Here is a 25682-nt window from a genome sequence, read left to right on the forward strand (position 1 = left end):
GACCAAATCTGGCTGTCCTGAAAACCTTAAGCTTGCATATTCATGACAATAGAAATTCTTCTTCTATAACTGTACCACAGCGTTGCTCACAATTACATAAATCTTGTTTTCCCATGTAATTTAGGAATATTTTAAGCAAACTGTATAATGTACCTTGGACTCTTGGAGAATCAAGAAATCAAATGTGCTATGTGAATAAGACTAGATTACCCATTGGAGGGGTAATCTGCATACCAATATGAAATGATCTTTTTTAATCTCACATTGTGAGGGGGTTTATAGAACTCTGTCCCTCACCCTTAAGAATAGTCCCTTAGACGGCTTGAGCCACCTTAAGCGCACTAGTCTCGCCCGGGAGGAAGTGAGCTGGAGAAGGAGTGGAGCCTAAACCACTCGAGACACATAATTGTCCAACTCTCTCCCTCTGTGCAACTCCAAGTGTGGCACCCAAAAAGGAGGACACATGCCCCGCCCCCTTTCATGCCCCACCCCGCCACACACCCCGTCACCCCCCCTCCCCATCACCCCCCTCCCCGTCACCCCTCTCCGCTTTCCTTACTACTGCCCTGGTGGTCTAGTGACCTCTACGGGGCAGGAAAGAACCTCCTCTTTCCTGCCCGGAGCGCTGCCCTGCATGCATCCTTCCAGTTGCTGGTCTCGGCACCGATTCAAAATGGCTACCGAGAGTTGAAGTCTCGTGAGGTCATTTCAACTCTCGGCGGCCATTTTGAATCGGCGCCGAGACCAGCAACAGGAAGGATGCATGCAGGGCAGCGCTCCGGGCAGGAAAGAGGGAGGCTCTTTCCTGCCCCGAAGGCGGAAGAGGTCACTAGACCACCAGCGCAGTAGTAAGGGGAGGGGAGGCTAGCAATCTGCCCGTTTGTCCAGAAACCGGACAAACGGGCAGATTGGCAAAACCCGCCCGGTTGCCCGGACATGCCCGGGTAAATCCGGACATATGGTAACCCTACATCCATCTCCCCTGCTGCACATTTCCCCAAAGCTCTCTTCCCTCCAGAACATCCCTCAGGTTTGGCCTCTTTCTCTACCCACTACAGGACAGACTTGGTAATATCTTCCCTTACCACCAAACCCCCCTCCCCTGAGTCTAAATGACTGTTCTACAGTGTTGTTAAATGTGTTTATTTCTGATCCTGTTTCATATTACTCCTATTACTAGGTTTTAATTTGCAATTTTTGAATTTACCTCATTGATTATATGTATGCTTTATTTGGTCATTTTACTATTCTTATGCTCTTAACAGAATTGTAAGGTTTATGCAGTGGCGTAGGAAGGGGGGCGGTGGGGTGGTCCACCCCGGGTGCACGCCGCTGGGGGGGTGTCAGCTCCGCTGGTTCCCTGCTCCCTCTGCCCCGGAACAGGTTACTTCCTGTTCCTGGGCAGAGAGAGCAGGGAACCAGCAGAGCCGACGCAGCTCCCAGCGACATGCACTAGGGGTGGTTCGGCCCTCCCGCCCATCCCTCGCCGCTTTCCCTCATCAGTACGCGCTCCGGGGGGTGCGCCGTGCTGCACCCGGGGGGCGACCCGCCCCGGGTGTCAGCTGACCTCGCTACGGCACTGGGTTTATGTTAAACTGTACCTGCTGTACACCACCTTGAATGAACCTTTTTATAAAGGCGGTTAATAAATAAATAAGTAAACCAGGAAATATATAAGAAAGAGCCAGGGGGCCAAGAAAGAAGAAGAAATCGAAGCCCCAGTGTAGGCCACCACCACCTATGGTTAAGAATTGTGACCAGACTAAGGTAAGCCGTTTTTACTTCTTGTTTTAGACTGACAAGCCTTGCTCTGAGGTCTGGCTGGAGACAAACCTTATTACCCGGAAAAGAACTGAGAAAGACTCACAGCCCTACCAGCCATAGACTGTGTTCCGGTCTTGCCAGACTGAGGCCTGCTTAAGACAGTTTATTGAACTACAGAAGCGTTTTACCTTTTGTTCCTGGTGCTGTGACATAACAGGCCTCAGGATTCAATTAAATAAACACTTGTTTTCATTTATATCCCATTGCCAGCTGTATTATTTCACAGGCCCACCTACAATCCTCACTCGGGGCATCATATGTTGTGGAATTGGTGGGATCCTGAGCTTATCCTATTCAAGGAAGCAGATCTATGACCTCCAGGGCTCAGGACCTATCAACACCACTACGCTGGGACATTGGGCAAAAGGGGTTAGCCCTGCTTTAGTTGGGTGGGGGGGGGATGTACAGCTAGTGCCGGACATACAGGTTTTTATTTCTGTTTGGCTCCCCAGTATCTCTCCACACTCGTCCTTCCCTACACCCCTTCCCGTGCACTCCGCTCCATGGATAAATCCTTCTTATCTGTTCCCTTCTCCACTACTGCCAACTCCAGATTTCGCGCCTTCTGTCTCGCTGCACCCTATGCCTGGAATAAACTTCCTGAGCCCCTACGTCTTGCCCCTTCCTTGGCCACCTTTAAATCTAGACTGAAAGCTCACCTCTTTAACATTGCTTTTGACTCGTAACCACTTGTAACCACCTGCCTCCACCTACCCTCCTCCTTCCTGTACACAATAATTGATTTGATTTGCTTACTTTATTTTTTGTCTATTAGATTGTAAGCTCTTTGAGCAGGGACTGTCTTTCTTCTATGTTTGTGCAGCGCTGCGTACGCCTTGTAGCGCTATAGAAATGCTAAATAGTAGTAGTAGTAATCTCAAGGAGTATCAACATTCCATGTAGAACTCCAAAGAATAGCAAGATTCTGGAATCCTAAAGAGTGACAAGATTCCATGCAGAACCTCAAAGAGTAGCAACATTCCATGTAGAACCCCAAAGAATAGCAAGATTCTGGAATCGTAAAGAGTGACAAGATTCCATGCAAGATTCGTAAGCACTTGTAACCACTCGCCTCCACCTACCCTCCTCTTCTCCTTCCTGTACAAATTAATTGATTTGATTTGCTTACTTTATTTATTTTTTGTCTATTAGATTGTAAGCTCTTTGAGCAGGGACTGTCTTTCTTCTATGTTTGTGCAGTGCTGCGTATGCCTTGTAGCGCTATAGAAATGCTAAATAGTAGTAGTAGTAGTAGTAACTGTTACTGGTGTACTATGCAGTTATGTCTGCTAGTGATACAGCAAAAACATGGAAAGACTACTCCAAGCCTTGGCGGAGGGCAAGCAGCAACAGCAACAGCAACAACAAGTTTATGCAGGCGTATCTTGAACAGTGAGAACAGCTACAGCAGCAACAACAGGTGCAGCAGCAAGCTGGTAGACCTACAACAGAGCTCTCAGGTCTAAGCAGGAATAACTGCCCAGGCGCACGGCCTGCAAGTGACCCCTACGGTGTCAGTATTTAATAAAAAGGTGCCAAAAGACTGCCCAGACTGTTCTTTTGACAAATTTCAAGAGAACCGCCCGCCTTTCTGCTTGGCCAGAAGCATCATGAACCGCTTATTGGGGCAATTTACTGACCGGTAGCAGCCAGACGGCATTCCAAGATGTTAAGCCCCGCTGGGACAGTCACCTATGCAGAGGTGAAAACTGCCATTATGGAACGGGCAGGCTGCACCCCAGAGGCCTATCGACTGCGGTTCCAGAAAGGGTCCATATAAGTGAAAGAAAACCCCCCCCCAGAGTTTCTTCTACCGACTCAAGGAGGTCATCTGGAAATGGCTGCAAGCAGAAGGAAAGACTGCAAGAATTGTCCTCCAGGAGCAGTTCCTTGAACGGTTACTCCCGCCTATGAAGCAGTGGGTAAGGCGGGACCTTAAGTTGACCCCTGAGAGTGGTTTAGAAGCAGCTGAAGCTTCTACCAAGCACAGCCAGAATCAGAACTCTATAAAGGGAAGAAGCAGACTGGAGGTCCTGTGAGGGAGAGGGATAAAACTGGATCGGACAACCAGAGGGATCAGAAATCACCCTCCAGCCTGGGATCTCCAAAGAAGGGATCAAAGCAATGGAAGCCCTCATCCCCATGAATATACCTTGCACCTTTACCTCAGTCATGGGATCCATACTTCCCCACCTGTTTCAGATGTGGGGAAAGAGGTCACATAGCTAGATACTGTCAGGATATAACTGAAGATGTTATGAATGTGAATGTGGTAACCACTCATGACTGCAATTTTGTGGAAGCTTCCCATCCAGGTAGCAGGAATTGTGTGCTACAAATGGAGCTGGAAGGACACCTGTACCAAGCACTAGTGGACTTCGGCAGTGTTAAGACCGTTGTCCGGAGAGAGATACTGAATTGTCTGCAATTGAATTACAAGTGAACCATGACCTTGGCATGTGTACATGATGACCAGAAAAAATAACTGACATCTCAAGTGTCTTTCAAAACTTCGGTAGTACAAGCTCATCTGGAAGTCATAGCCCTGCCTTGGCTACCTTATCCAGTTGTTTTGGGCAGGGATTTTCCCAATTTCAGTGCCATCTATGCCTGGATGATCAGTATCTCGGCCTGAAGATAGGACCCGAAGTGGTGAACTGGATTAGGAACTGGTTGACAGACAGACGCCAGAGGGTGGTGGTGAATGGAGTTCGCTCGCAGGAAGGAAAGGTGAGTAGTGGAGTGCCTCAGGGATCGGTGCTGGGGCCCATTCTGTTCAATATATTTGTGAGTGACATTGCTGAAGGGTTACAAGGTAAAGTTTGCCTTTTTGCGGATGACACCAAGATTTCCAACAGAGTGGACACCCCAGAGGGTGTGGAAAACATGAAAAAAGATCTGAAGAAGCTAGAAGAATGGTCTAACGTTTGGCAATTAAAATTCAATGCGAAGAAATGCAAAGTGATGCACTTAGGGAGTAGAAATCCAAGGGAGACATATGTGTTAGGCAGGGAGAGTCTGATAGGCACGGACGGGGAGAGGGATCTTGGGGTGATAGTATCTGAGGACCTGAAGGCAACGAAACAGTGCGACAAGGCGGTGGCAGTAGCTAGAAGATTGCTAGGCTGTATAGAGAGAGGAGTGACCAGCAGAAGAAAGGAGGTTTTAATGCCCCTGTATAAGACGTTGGTGAGGCCCCACCTGGAGTATTGTGTTCAGTTTTGGAGGCCGTATCTTGCGAAGGATGTTAAAAAAATGGAAGCGGTGCAAAGAAAAGCTACGAGGATGGTATGGGATTTACGTTCCAAGACGTATGAAGAGAGGCTTGCTGACCTGAACATGTACACCCTGGAGGAAAGGAGGAACAGGGGTGATATGATACAGACGTTCAAATATTTGAAAGGTATTAATCTGAAAACGAATCTTTTCCGGAGATGGGAAGGCGGTAGAACGAGAGGACATGAAATGAGATTGAAGGGTGGCAGACTCAGGAAAGATGTCAGGAAGTATTTTTTCACGGAGAGGGTGGTGGACGCTTGGAATGCCCTCCCGCGGGAGGTGGTGGAGATGAAAACGGTAACGGAGTTCAAACATGCATGGGATATGCATAGAGGAATCCTGTGCAGAAGGAATGGATCCTCAGAAGCTTAGCTGAAATTGGGTGGCGGAGCAGTTGGGGGGAAGAGGGGGTGGTGGTTGGGAGGCGAGGATAGGGGAGGGCAGACTTATACGGTCTGTACCAGAGCCGGTGATGGGAGGCGGGACTGGTGGTTGGGAGGCGGGAAATACTGCTGGGCAGACTTATAATGGTCTGTGCCCTGAAAAGGACAGGTACAAATTCAAGGTAAGGTATACACATATGAGTTTGTCTTGGGCAGACTGGATGGACCATGCAGGTCTTTTTCTGCCGTCATCTACTATGTTACTATGTTACTATGAGAAGGAGGCTGTAGCTCTCAAGTGGACCCTGGAAACCTTCCAGTACTATCTGTTGGGGCTGATCACCAACCTCTTCAATGGATGGCTCAACATAAAGATTCCAATGCATGTGTAATATGCTGGTTTCTTAGTCTTCAGCCCTTTAGCTATCAGGTGAGACATTGGGCAGGCCGAAAGCAAGCTAATGCGGACTTTTTGTCCCAGAAGGTGGACCCTGATATGGCAGGTGCTCAACCTGGTACAGTTGAGCTGAGGGGGAGCGTATGTGAGGGGGTTTATAGAACTCTGCCTTTCATCCTTAAGAACAGACTCTTAGACAGCCTGAGCCACCTTAAGAGCACTAGTCCCGCCAGGGAGGAAGTGAGTTGGGAGGAAGGGTGGAGCCTAAACCTGGAAGTATATAAGACAGGACCAGACTAAGGGGGCCCAGAAAGAAGAAGGAATTGAAGCCCCAGTGTTCACCACCACAACCACCTATGGTTAAGAATTGTGACCTGGCTGAGGCAAACTGCTTTTGCTTCTTGTTTGAGACAAGCCTTGCTCTGAGGTCTGACTGGAGCCAGACCCTAGTACATGGAGAAGAACTGACAAAGACTCACAGGCTGTGTTTGGGGTGGAGCTGCCCTACCAGCCACAAACTGTGTTCAGGCCTTACTACTACTACTACTACTTAACATTTCTAAAGCGCTACTAGGGTTACGCAGCGCTGTACAATTTAACATAAAGGACAGTCCCTGCTCAAAGAGCTTACAATCTAAAGGACAAGTGAACAGTCAGTCCGATAGGGGCAGTCAAATTGGGGCAGTCTGGATTTCCTGAAAGGTGAGAGTTAGGTGCCGAAAGCAGCATTGAAGAGATGGGCTTTAAGCAAAGACTTGAAGATGGGCAGGGAGGGGGCTTGGCGTAAGGGCTCAGGAAGGTTGTTCTAGGCATAGGGTGAGGCGAGGCAGAATGAGTGGAGTCTGGAGTTGGCGGTGGTGGAGAAGGGTACAGAGAGGAGGGATTTGTCCTGTGAACGGAGGTTTCGGGCGGGAACATAAGGGAGATGAGGGTAGAGAGGTAATGAGGGGCAGCAGACTGAGTGCATTTGTAGGTAAGAAGGAGAAGCTTGAACTGAATGCGGTATCTGATTGGAAGCCAGTGAAGTGACCTGAGGAGAGGGGTGGTATGAGTATATCGGTTCTGGCGGAATATAAGATGTGCAGCAGAGTTCTGAACAGATTGAAGGGGGGATAGATGGCTAAGTGGGAGGCCGGTGAGGAGTAGGTTGCAGTAGTCAAGGCGAGAGGTAATGAGAGCATGGACGAGAGTTCGGGTGGTGTGTTCAGAGAGGAAAGGGCGAATTTTGCTGATGTTGAAGAGGAAGAAGCGACAGGTCTTGGCTATCTGCTGGATATGCGCAGGAGAAGGAGAGGGAGGAGTCGAAGATGACTCCGAGGTTGCGGCCAGATGAGACGGGGAGGATGAGGGTGTTATCAACTGAGATAGAAAGTGGAGGAAGAGGAGAAGTGGGTTTTGGTGGAAAGACGATGAGCTCGGTCTTGGACATGTTCAGTTTCAGGTGGCGGTTGGACATCCAGGCAGCAATGTCGGATAAGCAGGCCGATACCTTTGCCTGGGTCTCCGCGGTGATGTCTGGTGTGGAGAGATACAGCTGGGTGTCATCAGCATAGAGATGATACTGGAAGCCATGAGATGAGATCAGAGAGCCCAGGGAAGAGGTGTAGATTGAGAAGAGAAGGGGTCCAAGGACAGATCCCTGGGGAACACCAACAGATAGCGGGATGGGGGTGGAGGAAGATCCATGAGAGTGAACTCTGAAGGTGCGGTGGGAGACATAGGAGGAGAACCAGGAGAGGACAGAACCCTGGAACCCAAATGAGGACAGTGTGGCAAGGAGTAAATCATGATTGACAGTGTCAAAAGCGGCAGATAGATCGAGGAGGATGAGGATGGAGTAGTGGCCTCTGGATTTGGCAAGGAACAGGTCATTACAGACTTTAGAGAGTGCTGTTTCTGTCGAGTGAAGAGGCCTTGCCAGCCTGAGGCCTATTGAACTACAGAGGCATTCTATCTTTTGTTCCTGGTGCTGTGTGATATGAGAGGCCTCAGGGTTCAATTAAATAAACACTTATTTTCATTTATATCCCTTTGTCCAGCTGTGTTATTTCACAGGCCTGCCCTCAACCCTTGCTCGAAGGATCACACATATGTAAACCCAGGAGTTTAAAACAAATCTTTTGGCAATGAAAATAAATATCAGAAGGCATAGGAATGGGCCAATGCTTTGGAAACCTTCAAATTTTCCACATCTGTATGGCTCTAATAATGTAGTAAGTGGCTTGGTTAACATCAAATCGAATGGCTTGATGCTTTATTTTTTCATTAAGTGCAGCAAGCAGTTCTCATACTTATCAGCCGAATGCTCCCTGGAGTCCTCTTGGAAGGTTTGATAAGGTTAACATGACTGGAATGGAAATGGCTGCAACTATCAGATGTAAGAAGCACTCGTATAAAGAGAAATACAGTTTCTGTGCTTTCCTCCACCCACAGGTGCCAAAACAAATAACTTTTTGCTTAGATCTTTCATTCCCAAAGGATTTCCATTAATGTGGACTATAAAAAGTGTTCGTTAGCATGCGAACATTAGAAAAAGATATTGCACAATCTTCAATTAAATGACGTTTAGTAAGAGATGCAAAATCATAACATTGAAGAAATACATTTCTATTAACTTGATAAGTAATGCTTAATAAGCAAATTAGTGAAGAGGCAAAATGGTTGTAGTACCCAAAAAGCAGATTAACTGACTGTTATCAGTGTAACCATGGTTGCAATGATAAGGAATAAGATTAATTTTTATTTTTATCATTCCTTTAATTCATATGCCTGACTATGATGGGACTTCAGAAGCACACATACAGCTATCCTTGATGAGTATGACTGGGACAAATTTTTAACTATCTATTTACATTTATAAACTGCTCAACAGACGCTTATCTATTGGTGAACAAAAAACATACATAAAAGGAATATAAGGCATAATAACGGGACAAACAACATACAAACACCAATAGCAACAGGCACCCACAAACTCAACATGCCTCTTCATTCCGCAAAAATAACAAGCACCCACATAAACCTCAGCAGAAAAAGGCTCAAATCAAAATGGCCGCAGCAAGCTGAACTCTGAGTGACTAGCTCCAGAGTCCCTGTCCTAAATAACCACACTTTCGATCACCCTGTCACTTCAATCAGCTATACTATAAATACACACACTCTCGACCCCTACTTAACACTGAGGAAGACCCTATGGAAGACTTCTCTGCTCAGTGAGCGGCGCTTATTCCTAGCGCTGGTGGAACACGTTGTCCCCTTGTGGCAGCGCGGCATCTCCTGGTTCGGAGGCTGGAGCAGTGAGGAAGAACTGTAGCAGACCCAATGTGACAGCGAGGCACACTCAAACATCAGAGAGGCGCCACCATCAAAGGAGGCAAGAGAGGAGCAGCTCCATTGTGACTGCTGCAGGAAAGAGACGGCAGTGCGACACACTTGAAAAGTGGAGAAGCACCACCGTCAGAAGAGGTAGGAAAGAACCCCCCTCCCCCCCCATTGCAGTTGCTGCAGGAATGGAGAGACACAGCACAGGAATTGGCGATCCTAGAGAGGAGCTTGGAGCACTAAGCTCCAAAATCCCCTCTCCAAAGTATCCCACTATCAGCCACCCAGCCAACCAACTCAGCAATAAAATAATAACCGCACTTCAGAATTGCAGCTGAATCTCTAAGACCCACACAGCTGCAAGAGGTGGCACTAAGCAGCCCTGAGGTCGTGATCGCTGCTGGACAGAAACCCCTGGCCCAACCACTTCAAAGTAGACATGACACTCTACTGTAAAGAACCAGGAGTCACCCCAACACAACTGCGAACCCTATACAAATCACGAGGAAAGATCAATACAACTAAATTCTGGTCCTCTATCTATGATGGCCAATGGTCACCACAAACTGAAACTGCAGATTTCTTAACAGAATGGGACAAAAGATGCACCACTGTGCTAGACAAAATAGCCCCCATGAAATCCAAAGTTATACAAAAAAGAAAATCAGTCCCATGGTACGATGATATATTGAAAGACCTAAAAGTCCAATGCAGAAGACAAGAAAGAATATGGAAGAAAAACAAAAACAAATCCACCATTATCACTTGGAGGGAGGTACGAAAAAAGTACAAGAATAAAATTAGACCAGCTATGAGGAAATTCTACAAAGAACAAGTAGGCTCAAATTACAAAGACATGAAGAAACTCTATAAGCTCATAGATCAGAGGTTCCAAACTGTGCGCCGCAGTACCCTGGTACACCACAGCGAACTCTCAGGAGTGCCGCGGTGCATCGCTCCCTATTTTCCCCTCCCGCAGTTCTGACATCTGCCGCTTCCTGCTTCATTCCCTGCCGCTGCTGCGGTGCTTGCGGCTTACATTTTCGTGCCGTTTGCAATTCAAACAGGCACTGCAGGGACTTCCCTCTGCCACATCAAGCCCTCGCAACAGGTAGTTGCATCAGAGAAGGCCTGATGCAGCAGACTTGGAAAGCCCCGGAGTGCCGCAGCGCAGTTTGGGAACCGCTGGTATAAGAGATAGCCAGTTGCATAAACCTGGATATTTAATGCCAGTGCCCAGACATGGTCCGACACTGAACATCCAGGAATAATGCTACCAGCAGCTAAAGAAAACCACTTACCGCCGCTGGTTGAATAGCTACCCTTAATGCTTTATGGAGTCCACATGAAAAGACAAAGAGGGGCATAATCAAACGGGGCCGGCCATCATCAAGGCCAGCCCCGTAAAGCAGTATCTCAACCAGCTGGCTATCTTTCGTTTCGATAATACGGTCGGAGCCTGCCAAATCTCAACATTTGGGCCAGCTTTAGAGATGGCCGGCATTGGTTTTCAGCGATAATGGAAACTAATGGCGACAATCTCAAACCCGGCCAAATCCAAGGCATTTGGTCATGGGAGGAGCCAGCATTTGTAGTGCACTGGTCCCCCTCACATGCCAGGACACCAACCAGGCAACCTAGGGGCACTGCAGTGGACTTCAAAAATAGCTCCCAGGTGCATACCTCCCTTACCTTGGGGGCTGAGCCCCCCAAATCCCTCCCAAAACCCACTCCCCACAACTGTACACTACTACCATAGCCCTTAGGGGTGAAGGGGGCACCTACATATGGGTACAGTGGGTTTGGGGGGGGGGTTGGAGGGCTCCCATTTACCACCACAAGTGTAACAGGTAGGGGGGATGGACCTGGGTCCACCTGCCTGAAGTGCACTGCACCCACTAAAAACTGCTCCTGAGACCTGCATACTGCTGTCATGCAGCTGGGTATGACATTTGAGGCTGGCAAAAAAATTATTTTTAAATTTTTGGGGGGTGGGAGGGGGTTGGTGACCACTGGGGAGTAAGGGGAGGTCATCCCCAATTCCCTCCGGTGGTCCTCTGGTCAGTTGGGGCACTCTTTGGAGGCTTGGTCTTAAAAATAAATGGACCAAGTGAAGCCGGCCAAGTGCTCATCAGAGCCGGCCTTCTTTTTTCCATTATCAGCCAAAGCCGGCCATCTCATAACCACGCCCCCGTCCCGCCTTCCATACCCTGCCGACATGCCCCCTTGAAGTTTGGCTGGCTCCACGACGGAAAGCAGTTGAAGCGGCCAAAATCGGCTTTCGATTATACCGATTTGGCTGGTTTAGGAGATGGCCGGCCATCTCCCGATTTGTGTCGGAAGATGGCCGGCCTTCTCGTTCGAAAATAAGCAGGAAAGTCAACTAGCTACAAACAACCATGTAAGCCAGTGGCTCCAAAACCTGGTCCTGGAGGCACCCCAGCCAGTCAGGTTTTCAGGATATCCACAATGAATATTTATGAGAGAGATTTGCAAGCATTGCCTCCACTCCATGCAACTCTGTTTCATGAATATTCATTGTTTATACCAAAAACAAAATATATAACCATTCAAAACCTATTCATACACTGTTTAAAAGTACAATCTTTATTACAAAATCATCTTCTTACGATTATGGAGTCATTATCTCATAGCACCATAACACCCCCCCCCCCCCACCCCCCCCCCCCCCACCCCGGTTTTGAAGCATATACAAATAGTTCACATGTCTAAACGTTCTTCTCAAATAGTTATTGACTGATATTGGGAAAACTGTTATATGCTCATTTAATTGTTCCAGATCCTTTATATGTTCCAAATCTTCAGGATGTAAAATGGATTCTATGTTTAAAAGTTTGGCGCTCCCGATGTGAGGGATTTGCTGAAACCTTGGAAGATTTGTATATGGGAAAAAGGACACTCGGCTGAGAGACTGAATGTTTCAAGTAAGATTTAGACCACATAGAAAACAGCAAACCAGAACATGAAAATGATTATTAGATGCCTATCCTGTTTATTTTCAAAGGAGAAGGGCGCCCATCTTCCGACACAAATCGAGAGATGGCCTGCCTTCTTCTAAGGGCGGCCAAATCGGTATAATTGAAAGCCAATTTTGGCCAGCCTCAACTGCTTTCTGTCATGGGGACGGCCAAAGTTCAAGGTGGCGTGTCGGCAGTATACCGAAGGCGGGACGGGGCGTGGTTAAGAGATGGCCGTCCTCGGCCGATAATGGAAAAAAGAAGGGCGGCCCTGACAAGCATTTGGCCGACTTTACTTGGTCCCTTTTTTTCATGACCAAGTCTCATAAAGGTGCCCAAACTGACCAGATGACCACCAGAGGGAATCAGGGGTGACCTCCTCTTACTCCCCCAGTGGTCACCAACCCCCTCCCAGCCAAAAAATAAATTTCTAAACATTTTTTGCCAGCCTCAAATGTCATACCCAGCTCCATCACAGCACTATGCAGGTCCCTGGTGCGGTTTTTAGTGGGTACTGCAGTGCACTTCAGGCAGGTGGACCCAGGCCCATCCCCCCCTAATTGTTACACTTGCGGTGGTAAATGGTAGCCCTCCAAAACCCACCACAAACCCACTGTACCCACATGTAGATGCCCCCTTTACCCTTTAAGGGCTCTGGTAGTGTTGTACAGTTGTGGGTAGTGGGTTGGGGGGGGGGTTGGGGGGCTCAGCACCCAAGGTTAGGGAGCTATGCACCTGGGAGCAATTTGTGAAGTTCACTGCAGTGCCCCCTAGGGTGCCCGGTTGGTGTCCTGGCATGTGAGGGGGACCAGTGCACTAGAAATGCTGGCTCCTTCCACGACCAAATGGCTTGGATTTGGCCGGTTTTGAGATGGCCGGCCTCAGTTTCCATTATCGGCAAAAACCGAGGTCAGCAATCTCAACATTTAGGTCGACCATCTCAAGGTTGACCTAAATGTTGAGATTTGGCCGGCCCCGTCTGTATTATCGAAATGAAAGATGGCCGCCCATCTTGTTTCGATAATACAGTTGGCTCCGCCCCTTCCCAGGGCCGTCCCCGGAGATGGGCGCCCTTAGAGATGGGCGCCCCCGTTCGATTATGTCCCTCTATGTGGTTGTTTGCAGGTGGCTAGATGTAACTTTACCTTTTTAGATGAACTACACAAAACTTGTACTCTTTGGATCCCACAGAAAGTCTACAGGATGATGACAGAGGAATTAGCTGAGAATAGCTATGAGTTGTTTAATTCTCCTTGTTAGACTCTCTATGATAACAGTGACTTATAACACATTTTCATTTTTTTTTCTGTCCATGGCTAATACCTGCAGAAGGACTTTTTTGCCTTTCTGCACTACCCTGCTGTAATAAAGGCAAGACAATAGTCTTTTGAATCCCAGACATTATGCTGTAATAGCTTGTACTGGGCCATTGTTTCGGACTGGACTCATAGCACTACTCACATTATTTTCAGCTAGAAAACTCTAATTCCTCCCTCATCTGGCAAAGGAAAATAAAGTCTATTTCGCTCGAAAAACGGAGCTCAGGTCACTCCAGCAGAATGCTGCACTAATTGAAAATTGAATAAACCAGGAGAAGAATAAAGGCAGTTTTCCTTAATTGTTCAAAGTGCTTCTGTACCGATGCATAATGCGATTGCAAAATTCTGTGTTTCATAGAGCTTTCACCATATTCTCTAAGAAAGGAAGGCGTTCTCAATCCAATTCTCTTGTTATCCCCTCATTCCATCAAATCCGTTATGATTCTATTTGTACTAAGGCCTTCAGCGTTTTAGGTCCGACATTATGAAATAATCTTCCCCTCCTTCTCTGGTTAGAGTCATCTCATTCAAATTTCTGTTCTGCTTTTAAAACCTTCCTCTTTCAAGACTTTGCCGGCTCCTAGATTAAACTACCATGCTAGGCAAGGGAAACTGCCCGTGTCTTTTCTTTTATTTCCTACTTTTTCTTAATTACTGTACTATTTATAATGGAGTTCCTTTTATTTCCGTCTTTTGTTTCAGTCTAATTTAGTCGACTGTCTTTAGTACATAAGTATTGCCACATTGGGACAGACCAAAGGTCCATCAAGCCCAGCTTCCTGTTTCCGACAGTGGCCAATCCAGGTCACAAATACCTGGCAAGATCCCAAAAAAGTTCAATACATTTTATGCTGCTTATCCCAGAAATAAGCAGTGGGTTTTCCCCAAGTCATTTTAATAATGGTCTATGGACTTTTCCTTTAGGAAGCCGTCCAGACCTTTTTAAAACCCCGCTAAGCTAACTGCCTTTACCACATTCTCTGGCAACGAATTCCAGAGTTTAATTACAGGTTGAGTGAAGAAAATTTTTCTCTGATTTGTTTTAAATTTACTGCTTTGTAGCTTTATTGCATGCCCCCTCGTCCTAGTATTTTTGGAAAGAGTAAACAAACGATTCATGTCTACCCATTCAACTCCACTCATTATTTTATAGACCTCTATCATATCTCCCCTCAGCCCTCTTTTCTCCAAGCTGAAAAGCCCTAGTTGCTTCAGCCTTTCCTCATAGGGAAGTCGTCCCATCCCAACCTCCAGTCTCTGGCTCTTACAGCTTGGATGTTGAGAGCCTAAAGGGTGTCTTGCTGGCTTTGAGGAAAGATTCCACTAAGCGGTGCTACTCTCTTAAATGGAGGAGGTTTGCCATCTGGTGTGAGAGCAAAGCCCTAGATCCCCTTACTTGACCTACACAGACCCTGCTTGAATACCTTCTACACCGATCAGAGTTTGGTCTCAAGACCAACTTTGTAAGGTTTCACCTTAGTGTGATTAGTGCTTATCATCAACGTGTAGAAGGTAAGCCCATCTCTGGACAACCTCTAGTTGTTTGCTTCATGAAAGCTTTGCTTTTGTCAAAGCCCCCTGTCAAACCTCCACCAGTGTCATGGGATCTCAACATCATTCTCACCCAGCTGATGAAAGCTCCTTTTGAGCCACTGAATTCTTGCCATCTGAAATTCTTGACCTGGAAGGTCATTTTCTTGGTCACTGTTACTTCAGCTCATAGGGTCAGTGAGCTTCAGGCTCTAGTGGTGGATGCACCTTATATTAAGTTTCATCACAACAGAGTAGTTCTCCGTACTCACCCTGTTACTGCCGAAAGTTCCAGTCAGATTTCCATCTGAACCAGTTGATTGTCTTGTCAACATTGTTTCCCGGACCACATACCCATCCTGGTGAAAGCAGGCCTACTACACGGAGCGGACAAGGCCCCACAGACAATCCACCCAGATTTTTGTTTCTTTTGATCCCAACAGGATGGGGGTTGCCATCAGGAAATGCACCATTTCAATTTGGCTAGCAGATTGATTTTCCTTCACTTATGCCCAGGCTCGGTTGGCCTTGGAGGGTCATGTCACGGCTCATAATGTCAGAGCCATGGCTGCGTTGGTATCTATTTGAGGTCAACCTCCATTGAAGAAATTTTCAAGGCTGTGACATGGTCATCAGTCCACACATTCACATCACACTATTGTTTGAGCAGGATACCCGATGCAACAGTCGGTTCGGGCAGACAGTGTTGCAGAATCTGTTTGGGGTCTAGAATCCTACTCCACCCTCCTAGGCCTATTTTATTCTGTTTCAAGCTGCACCCTCATTCAGATTGTATATAGTTTCAGGTTAATCTCTGTTGTGTGCTCGCCGTTGCAATGCCCAATTGACCAGTGTTTGTTGTTTTCGGTGAGCCTGGATGCTAGGGATTCCCCACGTGTGAGGAGATAGAAGCCTGCTTGTCCTTGGAGAAAGTGAAGATACTTACCTGTAGCAGGTAGTCTCCGAGGACAGCAGGCTTCATATTCTCACAGTCCCTCCCACCTCCTCTTGGAGTTGACTCTTTGGTTATTTTTACTTTATTTTTTGCTTTAGTATTAAACTGAGGAGACTGCGTTCGCGCAACGGACGGGAAGGCACTCACTTATGCACAGTGGAGTGCGGCTGATGCTCCACAAAACTCTCTATTTTTTACTATGGCAAAAGCTGGACTGGTCGATGAAGATCGGCGTACCCCACTTGTGAGAATATGAAGCTTGCTGTCCTCGGAAAATACCTGCTACAGGTAAGTATCTTTGTTTTACAATATTCTAATTGAGCTAATATAAAGCTCTGAACTAATAGTCTAAAATGACTTTCATGAAAATTTGATCTCACTGATCTAAGTTGTCTTAATTTCCAGAAAACCCTCCTGAATAAATTGTCCATCTGCGGTTCAAAAGATAAACTTGCATCTAAAATCACATCTAATAATCTTGAAGACTGTTCAAGCTTCTACTTGGATATCATCTGTAACACTACCTATCTGATTAGCTAACCTTTGTTGTTGTTGAATTCAGTTTCAACATTTTAGAATTGGCCCATACTTTCAATGTTCAATACATCATGCTACTTTATTCTGTGATTTCTGGAAATTACAATGAAGTGCGGCAGCAAAAAACAGACATAATGCCTGCTTGCAACATAGGTTAGCTTGCGGGTGCATGTGGCACTACACAGTAGCTAGATTGTTTCCATGGCTGAGAATATACCAACGTAACCAGTGGAGGAAATGCCAGCATGTTTCCACCTATAGGAATATACAATCCCAGTCTCCCCCCTCCCTAGCAAATACCTAAGGAGGCCTGAAGCATCGCATTAACCTATCTCCAATACCGAGTCCCATTTAGTCAAAAGCCTCACCGTCATACCAGCTCCCCCAAAAGCAGCAACTTAAAACACCACTTCCAGGGTGCAAACCCCACCCAACCCAAATTTTAAAAGCACACCTTCCATGTTGGCAGCTCCCATCCCCCCTCCTCCTAAATCTCCCTAACCTTTAATTGCCACTCAGGAAGTAATGTGACAGGAGTCACTCCTGCCCTTCAAGTGCTAGAATCCAAAATGACACCAGCAGACTGAAGGGTCCCCTATTATCAATATGTAGTAGGCAAAGTAAAGCTTCAAGTCAGCCAGTGCCATTTTAAATGCCAGCAAGGCAGAAGAGATTGAAACTAGACCCTCCTCTTTACCACATGGGGCCCTCTAAAACTATTAGTCAATCTGGGAGAGGAGAGGAATGATAGCCACTAGCAGGAGAGTTTCGGTTTTTAATTTGGAGTGATGGCACATACACCACAGGGGGGTAGGGCTTAATTTCTACTTTTAAGGAGTCCTTTTCAATAAAGGAGATTTAATGTGGGAGGAGGGTTAATTTAAATGTCAGGAAGTATTTTTTCACGGAGAGAGTGGTGGATGCTTGGAATGCCCTCCCGTGGGAGGTGGTGGAAATGAAAACGGTAACGGAATTCAAACATGCGTGGGGATAAACATAAAGGAATCCTGTTCAGAAGAAATGGATCCTAAGGAGCTTAGCCGAGATTGGGTGGCGGAGCCAGTGGCGGGAGGCGGGGATGGTGCTGGGCAGACTTATACGGTCTGTTCCAGAGCCGGTGGTGGGAGGCGGGGCTGGTGGTTGGGAGGCGGGGATAGTGCTGGGCAGACTTATACGGACTGTGCCAGAGCCGGTGGTGGGAGGCGGGGCTGGTGGTTGGGAGGTGAGGATAGTGCTGGGCAGACTTACACGGTCTGTGCCCTGAAAAGGACAGGTACAAATCAAGGTAAGGTATACACAAAAAGTAGCACATTGAGTTTATCTTGTTGGGCAGACTAGATGGACCATGCAGGTCTTTTTCTGCCGTCATCTACTATATTACTATGCTACTATGTTAGGGCAGTGCTTATCAATCTTATTGTGGCCCTGACCCCATGGTAGAGGCCAAATAAAATTATGTGACACCCTTCTCCCCCGCCCCTCCCCACTCCAGAGGTGGAGAATAATGATGCACCTACGGAAAGCCCACCCAGGATCATGACCCCAAATGTTTGTTTAGTGATCTCATATGGGGTTCCAACCCACAGTTTGGGAAACTCTGATCTAGGGTTTCAGGTCTTTTTTTAGATCAGTGAGAGGGGCGGAACTGGCATTTTTTGTTTGTTTGTTTTTTGTTTGACCCACCAGTTTTTAGTTTTCTTCTTCTCCCACTTTTGGTCTTCCAGCTCATTCAGAACCAGGGCTGAGATCCTGCTGTGATTACAGATATCTGCCTTAGAAATTTCCAGTAACGTTATTAGTAGAAAATAAAGTCCTAATAAATAATGCAGATGCAATGAGCTTTTTCAAACAAATCTTTTGGTTATTACAAATTGAAGCACAGGACTCGTTTATTCCATCTAAATTAAAATACACTGCTTCTTAGGAATATTTCAAAGTCATGTCCAAGTATATATTAAACCAAGACACACTGTTTTGACAGCACTGTCTCTTCTTGATAGCTCAGTTGTCCATATCCGCTGTTGTATTTGTGAAATGGCTTAGATAGAATGGCTAGACTGAAGAAGGAAACCTAATTGCTTTGAAATGGCCTTTTAGGATATGAGCGTGCGGTTTAGCTAAACGCAGAAAATGAATCCTCAGAGTTTTGTACTTTGTCATCTACAGCTATGCCTGCGAGTAAATGAGCGAGCCCTGGGGACTGTTTTTCTGGATACCATTACGGGAAAAAGGACCACAAGCTGCAGTGATTTAAAAAAAAAACCCTCCTAACTCTTTACTTTAACTTCCTTACATATCGGGACAGGAGACTGGTCATGCCTAAAACCCCCTAACTGCCATGTGGGGGCATCTTAACACACTTCTAGAAGTAGTATGCATGAATACTGAAGTCAGGGATATAACAAAACAGAGGGAACAAAGTACAAACTAAAGTCCAAACAAAAAAAACAGCACCATGGGCCTTTAAAAATGGAACACAGTTCTTTAATGAATGAGCCTTGACAAAAAGACCCGACACGGGCCGTGTTTCGGTGACTAGCACCTGCGTCAGGGGTCACAGTGATGACGTGGAAAACTTGGGGAATAACTCGAATATATTCCTCTACAATATATTATTCCTTACCCCACGTCTCATGTAGTAAAAGCTACAAAGCACCAAGGCACTTTCACTTTCTGTATCAAAATGCTAGTCACCGAAACACGGCCCGTGTCGGGTCTTTTTGTCAAGGCTCATTCATTAAAGAACTGTGTTCCATTTTTAAAGGCCCGTGGTGCTGTTTTTTTTGTTTGAATACTGAAGTCAGACAGTGAGCATATTATTTATTTCAAACATTTATAAATCAGTGCTTGAAAATTCCATGCAGTTTTCAACCAACAGAAAAAGCAGTCCATCACAAAACACCACAAAACAATGCATATCACGAAACTATACTTACATTAAAAAAAAAAAACAATATACAGTAGAACGTCAATTAACCGAAAGTCGATCATCCGGATGTCCAATTATCCGGACCAATTGTCCGCCCAATAGTAATGTACCTTCCAAGCCAGTCCTCGCAGTACACGCAGTCTGCTGCAGGAAATGTGAATGGGAGCGGGGACACAGCAGAAAAAAGCCCCGCCTTTCCTTTTCCGGCCCTTTCCTGACTCATATGCAGCAGAAAAAAAAGCCCTTTCAGCCAGGACGTGGCAGAGAAAACAGCCTTGCTCATTCAGCTTGTGGGGATGCGGCAGAGACCTTGCTCGTTCAGCTTGCAGGAACACGGCAGAAGATAGCCTTGCCCTTTCCTAACTCATATGCAGCAGAAAAAATGGGAAAAAAGGCACATTTTGTCATTAAAAGAGAAAATTTTTATCATGGAGAAATTAAGAAAGGGAGTGTCGGGGAAAATTTTAGCAGAAAAATATGCTGTAGGAACATCAACAATATCTGACATAAAAAGACAAAGTGATGCTATTGTAAACTATGTCTCAGATTTTGAAAAAAAAGGAAGGGAGTTGATCTAGAAAAACTATGAAAAGGTCACATATTGAAAAGGTAGATAAAGCTCTATATCTTTGGTTCCTCTTCAAAAATGTTCCCCTCTGCATTATGTAAAAACAGCTTCTTCTAGATAATGACATATTAGAGTCAATACATGTTTTTCTTATAGCATCCCAGATGAAAAATGTTGAAGCCCTAGAAGTGGATGATGATTGAGATAACGAGAAAGGAAATAGTCACCAGACCTGAGTGTGAGAGGATGGGTGAACTCTTCACAAAAAGGATTAAGCACACAGGCAAGTGGTCTGCAAGATCCAATACAGCAGAAAAGAAAGCAGACACAAGTGGTAAAATAAAACAAATGTATTCAACTAAGATACATAAAATCAGCATATAACTTTCCTCTTACCGAAACAGTTAGAGGAAAGTTATATGCTGATTTTATGTACCTGCGTTGAATACATTTTGTTTTATTTACTGTAGTGTCAGACCATCCCCACAATTAGGGAGGTCACCCATGCAAAAATAAGACGGTGTATCTTTTCAACACAAGACCCTGAGCTCTGGAATCAGCTCCCAGAGCATCTCAGAATTCAGTCAACCCTTGACCAGTTTAAGGTAGACCTGAAAACCTACCTCTGTCAAAAAGCATTTCGCTGACACCCGCAGCAGGTACCCCAGGACTCTGAGTTTGTTCCCCTACCTAGTGTGTGTTCCTTTTCCCCCAATTTCCTATCAAGATTATTGTAGTTCTCCCCCCTTACCCATCTATGCTGTCTGTCTTTACTTGCTTATCTTTGCCTTTCGCTATTACTGTTTAGTATGTAATCCGCCTATCTGGCATTGCTGATAGGCGGGATAGCAAGTTCTGAATAAACTTGTAACTTAAATTTAACCTGTGTATTGTTAGGCTAGTGAAAATTAAACTTGCCGTGTGCACTATTCATTACCCATGAGGCTGTCCATGCCCCAGTTGGTTCCCCTCAAACTGTCTCACAAAAGCTCCCAAACGTTTATAACAAATCAAGAAGCTGAATAAACTCTTCTGTTTTCAAATCTCTTGTATGTTAATATTGTGTTCCAATATTCTAGGTATTGTGATTATAATTAATTGGAGGAAAAGACCTCAAAAGTCCCAGCTTGGCAGCAAGTATAATCTTTAGTGTCAGCTCATACTGAACTCCAATCTTATCATTCGTCTAAAAAACCTCCAAGAAAGATTTTTGTTAGTTAGTTATTTGTGTATATATCGTGCACTATATCACAAAAGCTCCCTCCAGGTCTCACCCTCATTTACAATTTCTTCCTTTTTCCTTTCTTTTCTTGTCTCGCTTCTTTATAGAATGTTTCAAAAGTTCAAAAATCACTATTCATTTTGCAGTGGAAGGAGCTGTCCAGATCCTGGTGCTGAAGAGCCGTGAATGCAAATAAATTAATAGGTTTATTGGTCATTTTGTTTCTCTTTCACTCCCTTTAGTTTTATTTTAACTTTCACCCCCTTCAATGTTGACCTTCATTTTCATTTTCTTGCCTGCCAGCCCGCCAGTCCCACCACTCCCTTTCAGCACAGTATCTTCAACCCAACTTTCTCCATCAAAAGCTCTGATGAAGTGGCAGTGGAGACTGAATAGTATGGGCAGACGGCTGGAGGCTCACATTGCACAAGAATGCTCATTCTCACGCTGATTAATACAATATAAAAATGAGCTTCTATTGTATGTTGAGAACCAGAACAATTGGAAGTGATGCATAGATGAGGGTGGTGGAACACGTACAGATAGGTAAAGAAGGGGGTTCTGTAAATCGATTATTAAATTACAGAGAACAGTGGTACATTTATACATGAGGCACAGTGGCACCAGCCGGCTTGAATGCGGAGCTGGAGTGGGCATCACTTATTTAAACCTAACATGGTAGGCTATCCTATTGGAACCAGGGGCAGGGATCGTGACGTCAGAACCAAAGTATAATATAAATAAGCAGGAAGTAACGCCGTCGCCATCTTTGCAGGGAAGTGAGCCTGGTAGAATTAGAGCAAAGCTGACGCTGATAATGGCTAAGGGTAAGATAAATGGGAAATAAAAGTGCACGGGATACCATCAGGGACTAGAAAGGTATGGTGCTTATGGGGAGCCCGGTACATATATATTTACATATGTTTTGTTTTTTAGGGGGAAGTTCTTGAGACAGCCCATTGTATGGGCGAAACATTCAGTCGGACTTCATTAACCCCCAGTCCGACACATCTAAAAAGATGAGTATCACTTAAATTTAAACAATATAACTAAAGTATAATAACATTAAGAATCAATTTTGGAAAATGATCCGATGAAGAGATGGGTGCTAAATCCATTACTATGTCCAATTTCTGGTAATGAGCACCGCTGAGGACATTACTAGGTATGAGAGATATATAATTGTATATATATATATATTAGAGAATTACATTATGTTTCAATCTACATTTCTGGACCCGGAAGCAGAGCATTGAGTTGGAGTGTGGTTCCAGATAGGAATATTTATGAAAACAGCCATTACTGCTAGTATTATGCTGTGATTTTTTTTAAGGCATATAAATTCTGTTTTCTTTTTCATATATGCGTTTTATCATTCTCATGTGTGTCTCTTATTTATGATTACATTCATGATATCATTTCCAGTATTTTATTGTTGTATTTCTCTGTTTATCATGTTGTTAGGACTCCTGATGTGGGCAATGTAGCCCATGTTGAGGTCCATTGTGTGTGATTGCATAAGTTCCTCAAGAGATCTTATACCCTTTTAACATACCCATGTGAACCGGTGCCAATAAACGAACTTCTTTTGTGAAGATATTTCTGACTACACTCTGATTTCTTTTGGCCATCTCCACTGTTTTCTGTTGTACTTTGATGTGTGGAGTTTTATTCCTCTTTTTTTTGTTTTGTTCACAGATGACACAAAGTTATTCAGGGTCGTCAAGTCACAGGAGGAGTGTGAAAGATTACAGGAGGACCTCGCGAGACTAGGAGATTGGGCATCCAAATGGCAGATAAAGTTCAATGTTGACAAGTGCAAAGTGATACATTGGGAAAGAGGAACCCGAATTACAGCTATGTCATGCAAGGTTCCGCGTTAGGAGTTACAGACCTAGAAAGGGATCTGGGAGTCATCGTGGATAAGACGTTGAAAATTTCTGTTCAGTGTGCTGCGGCAGCTAAGAAGGCACACAGATTGTTGAGTATTATTAGGAAAAGAATGGAAAACAAACACACTGTTTAATGCCGTTGTATCGCTCCATGGTGAGACCGCACCTCGAGTATTGTGTTCAGTTCTGGTCACCGCACCTCAAAAAAGATATAAAGGAATTGGAGAAGGTGCAGAGAAGGGCAACGAAAATGGTAAAAGGGATGGGAGAACTTCCCTATGAGGAAAGGCTAAGACGGTTAGGGCTCTTCAGCTTGGAGAAGAGGCAGCTGAGGGTGATATGATAGAAGTCTACAAGATAATGAGTGGAATCGAGCGGACAGATGTGAAGCATTTGTTTACACTTTCTAACAATAATAGAACTAGGGGACATAAGATGAAGCTAGAATGTGGTAGATTTAAAACAAATAGGAGAAAGTTTTTCTTTACTCAATGTGTAGTTAGACTCTGGAACTCGTTGCCGGAAAATGTAGTGACAACAGTTGGTATTGCTGAGTTTAAAGGGGGTTTGGACAGATTCCTGAAGGAAAAGTTTATTGAACATTATTAATTTAAATTTTTGTTTTGTTTTTGGGTTTTTGCCGGGTTCTTGAGGCCTGGATTGGCCACTGTTGGAGACAGGATGCTGGGCTTGATGAACCCTTGGTCTTTTCCCAGTATGGCGGTGCTTATGTTCTTATGTTCTTAACTCATTTTGCAATAAGCCTTTTTTCTTATGTTAAGCGCACATCAGTACTTGACATGGTATAGTAAAAGGACCTCTATATTTGGGCTTTGTTCTGAATTCTAGCCAAATATTTCTCTTTCCCTGAGCTGTTCTAATCCTTACCATAGACGGTACAGGTGTCCTGCCTTGCCTTGTTTGTGTGAAGTGTTTGGTAGAGTCTGATAAATGGTTTAGGTGTCTAAGGAATACTCCCTTGAGAGGTACTGGCCTTATCCTATTCCATCCTGAAGCCAAGCCGAGAAAGATGTCACACGCTGAGAATATCAAAACCCAGAGAGAATGGCTGGGGAGGCTCAGAAAGCCGACACCTAAAAACAAATCAAAGGAGAATCTTCTACTGCGAAGAGTGACATATTTTCAGTCATTTATTCATTTGGATCACAAAGGTTGACACTGATTTATTTCTGGGTTGTAAACACATTATAAAAAGAATAAAAATCGAAGTACAAGTAAAAAAAAACAATAATTCTTGTGAATTTGATTAAGAAAATGGGCTCTTACTTTATTTTAAAAATAGAGATGCTCCTTTTCATTGTCTTAAAATTAGGATTTTTCCCAACACAATATCTTCCTCTTTAGCCTGTACAAACCTTTTTAAGGAGGAAAATGTTTCTTCCAGCTATGTGTCCCTGTAAGAGCTGTTTGTTATAAATGGGATATACGTATTTATTACCATTCCTAATTAGTTACTATTCTTTCAAATAAAGTACTGGATAATTACATTGTCCTGTACCACTGCATTCATAAATCAGTTGCCTATTTAGGCTATGAGAGTAAATCCAGCGCTGCTCTGTTTCTGATTCAAAAAGAGCAGCGCTGGATTTACCGTCTGAAGTCCTTAGTTCCGCAGGGTTTAAACAACAAGGTAGAGTGGAAGGCGTTTCTTTAAGCTTTATCCTACCCGGTGACAGAGGGCGGTCTCTTTAAATGGTTCCGTGATGGTGATAGGCTGAGAAAAAGCAGGAAGCCTTTTTTAAGGCTTCCTGCCATGGAGAACGGTTTGTCTTATTTATGACGGACCGTGGTTTGGCAAGGTAGTTATCATACCCAAGTGCTAGTAAATCCTGATAACTCGGTTCTCTTTTTAAGATAACATTTTGTATTGTTGTAGGTGCTGTGAAGTGCGGTGAAGTCCGGCTCCTTATGAAGCATTGAGCGAAACAGGAGCTCACTGTAGGGCCCGGACAGTTTTAATCGCTCCAGCACAAACCACAGCTAAGTACCCGTAAAGTGATGTTTGTAGCACAAAATATTTAAATCAAAAGTGTAATTGATTATTTTGATGCCGAGGAGATCATACAGGCTGATGAGGATTCTCACCAGCGTGAGCAAAAAACATGTCACGCAGAGTTAAAGTTCTATCAGCTGTCCGAGTTTCTGAAGTCTGTTTCCTCTATACGGGTTAAGTTATCAGCAAACTAGAGAATTAGACTTGCGTACAGTGGACATTTTAAGTTCTAAAATAGCATGATTTTTTTCTGATATATAAGTAGGTAAGCATTGCTGTACTTGGATAGACCAAAGGTCCATCAAGCCCAATATCCTGTTACCAACAGAAGCCAATCCCAGATCATAATCCAATGCCATTTGCAAAACCTGCCATGTTTGCAAGAAGCTGTGGGGTCCTTTTAGTAAGCCGCGGTAGGCTCTACGCCTGTGTAGCATACGCCCAAATGAGACTACCGGCAGGCCAGCCGCGCCCTCCTGGTGGTAATTTCAGATTTGGCGCATGCCCATAACGCGTGCATGAATTGTTTATTTA

The 25682-nt window shown here is 44.9% G+C and overlaps 1 long non-coding RNA gene across 1 annotated transcript; it reads right to left on the reverse strand.

The window, feature by feature from the left end:
- Positions 1–11637: 11637 nt before the first annotated feature.
- Positions 11638–24435, reverse strand: LOC115473926. Its single transcript, XR_003942780.1, has 3 exons — positions 24422–24435; positions 14345–14352; positions 11638–11724 (listed from the first exon to the last, which is right to left on the reverse strand). It is a non-coding gene; the product is annotated as an uncharacterized LOC115473926 (long non-coding RNA).
- Between the last annotated feature and the right edge of the window lie 1247 nt (positions 24436–25682).

This window comes from Microcaecilia unicolor, chromosome 7, assembly GCF_901765095.1.
Source record: "Microcaecilia unicolor chromosome 7, aMicUni1.1, whole genome shotgun sequence".
Classification (NCBI taxonomy): Eukaryota; Metazoa; Chordata; class Amphibia; order Gymnophiona; family Siphonopidae; genus Microcaecilia; species Microcaecilia unicolor.